This window comes from Seriola dumerili, unplaced genomic scaffold (genome assembly GCF_002260705.1).
Source record: "Seriola dumerili isolate Sdu_G_001 unplaced genomic scaffold, Sdu_1.0 BDQW01001850.1, whole genome shotgun sequence".
Lineage (NCBI taxonomy): Eukaryota > Metazoa > Chordata > Actinopteri > Carangiformes > Carangidae > Seriola > Seriola dumerili.
In genome coordinates, this window is record NW_019176105.1 from 166,305 (window position 1) to 172,885 (window position 6,581).

Genomic DNA, 6,581 nt, shown 5'->3' on the forward strand with positions numbered 1-6,581 from the left:
TAGAACTGGATGATAATTCTTTACTTGTTCATACTAAAAACAGCCCCTCTCACATTTTAGACAGTAATGTTATTCATTTTTAATATATAAAATATATATTGTAGCAGCTTGAAGGAGAAATACATTGTATGCAACCTTAAAAAAGATATATGTGCTAAATGTGTGTTGTTATTGCTTTCCACCACTTCCTACAGATCTGATACTGAAGTGTTTCACTGTTGCAATACATGGACATTGTGAAACAATCTGAAACATGTCCAGATTGCAGTAATAGTATTAAAAGTTCAGAGGACCGTTGAGAACAAAATGACAAACAAGGAAAGGGGGAGGTGAAGCATAAAGAAGGTGAGGTGTGTGTGCTATCAGATGAACAAAGAGCACAGGGGGAGACATCAGCACTGTACATCTCTGCCAGGGTGTTATGGGAAAATATTCTAGGCTTTCAGTTACAGACAATAACAGCTTAGAAATTGTTAAACATTGTCTCTGATAGCAACTGGCATCTGCAAACAGATCAGATGTGAGTTGCTATTGAGATCTGAGGGAAACATGAAACCGCCAGAGAAGCAGAAGCATTCAGAAGAGGTTTGTTTGCATTAAGTTTTGCTGAGACTATACGGTATCTACTATTCCAGGTTACATGTTTTATTACATATACTGTACGTTTTATGGGTTTTAACACAACTGCAAACATCAGGTGTTTTGAATAGATAATTGGAATATTCTTTTACAAAATTAAATGTGAAGAGGATTGGAAATACTGACCAAGCCTGCCCTGCTGTCTTTGTCCCCAGCATATCTGTGACTCCATGTTTCACCTGAACTTTGTGCATTCCTCACAAAGGGAACCACTGGGACGTGATAAACCTGTTACAGTTGAACAAAAAGATCACAATACTTTCTTCATTTTTATCTGTATTCCCATGGTACATGACCCTCAGTCAGATGGAGGTGCAGAGAAGAACATATGCAGGCATCTAAAACATCACACTTTAACAATAATTTAAATAACCCAGTGGAAATTGCCATTAGACACATGAAAATATTTACATTATGTCAATTTATGGAAGAAATCTTTAAATGCTTTTTATTTTAAATATCATCAAGAGCAATATTATTGCTCTTATTTTGGACCAAATAAATCAAGATGAGCCACAAAAGAGAATTCATCAATACTTTATTGTCATATTTTATTACATAAATTAATATTTTAGATAGCTTAAGTCCTCAACCCTGTGTTGAGGTGTGCTCTACGTCTGTACTAAAGTTCCTGATCATTAAGTACAATCCTTTGAAAGACAGGTCTATGCTGCATATCTGCCTTTCTTTTTCAAACTATTCTACTTTTTTCTAAGACTACAGACACCACTGAAAACATTATGGTCATGTCCTTAGTGTTTTTGTCTGGGAAAATAACACAGCACCTTTAGCTGTTGGTAGGTAGTTTTGTTAGAGCTGGGGATTTATTGCAAATATCTGCATGCATGGAAATGTGTGAATACTGGCTCATTCCAGTTTTCACACATTAACACACACAGGTCGAATTCAAAATTCAATACATTTACATTTGACTACTTTGACCCCAGAAAAGCTAGCAGAATTATAATTCACATAATTCACAATTTTAGAAAAAACATAACTGAACAGTTGAATATGAAATATCCAAATATGATAATTTTTCAACAAACTTTCCTTTTGGTGTCTGGGATAGAGGTACTTAGACTTATTATTTCTAAAAGAGGACCCTGGTTATTATCTGCCTAATTTTAATTGTGTATTGGATATAACAAACTATATTTCTTCATGTTTTAAATTAATTAAAATTTTTTTATACTTTCAATACACTCCACGTGTTTTTTCATACTTCTTTGTCATCATATTTCTGAATTGTCAAGTAAAGTGCTGATGCACCCTGGTGAGTCGCTTGCTGGAGTTTTCTCAGACATGTTGGGAATGCAGAGGATTAGAAGAGGATGAATATTTATTTGCTGTATTAATAATAATAAAAATGGCCAAACTGGCCACTTATTTACACACGTACCGTAACTTCAAAACACTCATAGCACAATTCATCATAATTTTGGGATGTGAAAACTGCATTTGAAGTAAGATTTGTTTCCTCCACATTTAGTGCACTTGGCACCAAACCATAGCAACATGCATCTACATGGACTGACACCTGGATATGGTTCAAAACCACTGGGGAACCACAGCCAGTCAGGTACAGAGACAGAGGAACAGATAACAATACACACTGAAGTCTATTCAGAAGTATAGACTGCAAAATGCTGGCTGCATGCAGATTAAACTAAGATAAAGGAAAAATACAAAATAAAGTGCTGACCACAGGTGTGAACAAAGCACCATTTTCAAAAACATTTCCAAATGGGGGACTCTATGGATCTTTGGGGAACTTTTTGAAGATCTTACTCCTTCCCAACTACAAACCCAAAGATAAATGGGATCTTTTATCAGTTTAGAAGTATAATTGTACAACTGGAGTCCCAACATCAATGCGGGCTTTAGATTCTAAGAACTGCAACCTTAAGTTCACAGGCTTTACGGAATTTATCTGATCATGACGCCCTGAATTGCAAACACAGCTTATCATTGCCATCGTTCACATTTTGGTTAAGATCCTCATGAAGCTTTAGAGAGTGTGAGAAAGTACTCCAGCTTATTTGAAGTTATAAAACTGTTTACAAACTTTATAAAGCTTTGATAAAAGCCACTTTTATTTGATCATAATGTCTGAAGTTTATCCTGGATCTCAGTCAAACTCAGAATAAACTATTTTTTTAAAAACAAATATATGAGTAGCCCTGTGTAAATCTACCAGGGTGTAGCAATCAGAAGCACTTGTGTATAAGATAATTACTCATAAACAGCAGTGGCACAAATGAGTAATCACTGTTGAGAAAGGTTTGAGAGAATCTTCGGTATCTAATAACGAGGATTAGGTCACAAGTCATTTAACAGTCACCAGTGTTTCCTGTCCGACAAGCCTCTGGTATGTATCAGGGTTTTGTGCTCCTGCAACAAAAGAGGTTAACATGATCAGTTTGCTGTTGAATTGAAAGTACAGGATCAGGTGAGTGGCTGAAATAGTCCAATGGATGGTTAAAAGTGAGTATGTGGCACGTTTCAAGTGAATGAACATATGATATTATCAGTGATGTACAATAAAGCGTCATCGGCAAATACTGGAACATTTTGGCTGATAAAACATTCTTCCTTGTGATTAATGTCATTTAGTTTAGTTGTTTTACTAAAGTTAGCGTAGCTTAGCTCATACCTACAACCCTGTCACGGTTAAATTTGCTGATGTACTAATTTGCAACAGAAAAAGTGTTAATGAATGTAAAGTCTCAAAATGTTCACATTAAACATATCTGTCTTAATATTTTAATTGTTTTCCCTTCAGTGTCTTAATCTTGGTATTGTTTGAATGGTTATGTTTGCAACTCAAAGGAAGGGAAAGATCACAGTCTGGGTTAGATATAGAAAAATAGAAATATGGAAAAAATATTTCAATATTTTACCAGAGGTGGAGTCTATCCTTAACCTTAACTAAATTGATTCAGTAGTTTGAATTTCTTATTTTTTAATTTAACACCAAGCAGGGCATAGGACACAAACCTTGTTTGCAGTGTCAAAATGCTGCCCTCTTCAACCTCCACTTTTAGCCTCAAACCTATGATTTCTATGCATTTCAAGAATATAACACTTGGATGTGAAAAAAGAGTTGCCAGCGAACATACAATAATCCAGGCAGCAATCTCACGTCCACAAACATGTATTTGGCAAAGCCATTTAGTAGCATATAAACTGTCAGACAGGGTTGCATACCTGTCACCAAAACATCCTATGTGCCTCATCCCTGACAGTCAGGGTCACAGCACAGTTGGATGTGATGTTTGGACGAGATTCTAATTTTGGGATCAGGGCTTAATGAGGGGACGAGAAAAACAACCTGCTGGTGAGAACGAGGGGGGCGGCCCCAGAGATGAGGCGTACGGGGAATCGATACAAAGGACAGCTTAGAAGACCTCTGATGTCACCCCAGCACAAACAGAGTGGCTCATTGAAACTAAAGTGCCTCTGCTGTGTTGCTTTTGTCTGATTCTTGTCAAGCCCGTCCCTCTCCTATAATAATGAGCCCTTTGACATGTGATTAACTTCGTTGTGGCTTTTATTTTTCATTTTCTTGCAAGTGTTTGTTTTAATAGCAGGCCTCATTTCATACATTTTTAGGCAGCCTAGCTTTCTCTTTGTTAAAACATGTCTACATGACTTTTGTTGAGTGTTAAATTTCATCCTTTGAAATACAAGTTTTATTTTAAAAAATGACCTCAAACTCAAGGTCCACTTACTAGCTTTTATTCCACAACTTTCACCACATCTCAATGTCCTCATTAGTGGATGGAGATTTAATCTAAAGATGAGAGAGCAACGAGAAGCCTGAGTTGACTGGGTGAGCATCTCCTGATGAAGATTGTGAGATATGGTCGAAAGCTCTGGGAAAGAAACTAGTAAGTGTAAGTAAGTCTCTGTTTTTTGTTATACTGCATAATTCTACCAATCTTTTTATCTGTTAGTTTGAATGATCAAATACCAGACTTTCTAATGCCACTGTGAAGAATTATTGTAATTAGCCTTTAGCCTATTGAGCTAATAAACTAATGTGTGTTTCCTGTTTTCCCTCTCAATAGAAGGATTTAGTTTTCATCCTGAAATTTGACAGATTTGTCTTTCCCCCAAGACATGGCTTTGATCCTCTCAGGTAGGCAGGGGGTCCACGAGTCCTCAAAGGGATGACCGCCCCCTGATGGGAGAATTGTTTTTACCCCAGCTGTGATTTGCTTGTGCTGCAACATCTAATTCCTAATACTATTTTGTCAAATCAATGCCTGGACTTTTTCTTATTAAGGCCAGCCTGGTTTCCTATAGCAAGTAGGGTGCTTTAACCCCCCGATGAGGGCGGCAAGCTGAGGCTGCCCCTTACAACAAAACAACACACCACTCCACAGCAGCATGACACTTCCTCGACCAGCAAATGAGATGAAAGCTTTAAACCATGAAAATAGTGGTTTGAAAGGCTTCTGAAGCTCCGCTACCCTACTAGCACAGAATAAAGATGGGCTGTCTACCTGCAACAAAAGCCGAACACAACAGGGAAAAACATCAAAGCGTGATTTCATCAGGGAAAAAACACCTATTTGTTAGGAGGAGCCCACTGAGAAAAATGCAGGTGAATTTTCAGGTAATAGCACATTGCTGTTAAATGCTACAGTTTATTTGTTTCTAACTTTTCTACTGTGATACCTTTAATTAGAGAGTGTTTAACAAAGTTTCGCCTCCTACAGTGTTGCTGCTTTGTTACAGTTTCTGCTTTTAGCAGTGGCCTCAAAATGTGTGAATGTTTTACATTTAGAATATTTTTTTTAGATAAATGAGACAAACAAATAAATAAATAAACAAAAAACACATACTGCACATTTACAGAGCAAACTATTTTAATTTACAATATGTGTGTACTGTTTGTAGCACAAAGCATTATATATTTATATAATTTAACCGATCTGGTGAGGTTCACATTAATGTTGACATCTGGCATAATGTGTTTTAGCCTCAAATGTGCAGATGGGAATGAGGTGATTTTTGACAACAGCAGAGTTTTTGTTCTCTGTCCACAGGTGGATTTACCTGACCGTGTGCAATATGATCGCTCTTTGATCTGAGAAGGACTACAAGGAACAAGCTTAGGTTAATAAGGTGTGAAATTCCTTCAACAAGGACCTTTTTGTGGCACTCTGAATAAGCGCTACTCCTTAAAGAAACTGTCTTTGACAGTCATTCATTCAAGGTCAAAGCATTATAAGTGTAGATACTTATAAAGTTATGAATCCTTTTGTATTGGAAATTGTCTTTGTGGTGTGTTTGACCCCTCTCTAATTCTTATTGGTTTCCTGCTGGAAAACCCAGAGACATTTAAAATGATGACTGCTGGTAAGTTCATTTTAAAATGCAGAGCAAAACAATCAAAACCACTTAACCTGATCCTTTGCATGAAAAATTAATGTGGTTGCATTTCAATACAATAAAACATGTTCTACTGTTATGCACAAACTACTGTCTTATCTTTCACTTAAACTATGACTTTCACTTCCAGACACTGTAACCCCATGATTTACTTTCTTCATATTCTTGAAACACCAACAAAGCATGTTCACAAATTCATATAATGCTATTCTAGCATGTGCACATAGGCTATATACAGAGGAAGAGAATCTTGATATCGGTGCATAGTTGTATGGGGCACATTGGCCATGCATTCCTAGCACAGGAAAGCAGATATTTATTATATTAAGGAGTTCCAAAATGCCATGTTCATGATCTCACTGTGAAATTCCAATGGTTTAGGAATAAACTGCCTCAGGTAATCAGATTTTGCCATGCACCTGAATGTTTATTAAATGGGCTGCAGTGAAGTGTGGGAGTCAGAATGCAGCACATTCCCCAGTTTAAGTAGTGTATAGGCGTGTCAGTGGAGGCATGTGATAACAACAATAAAACAATGA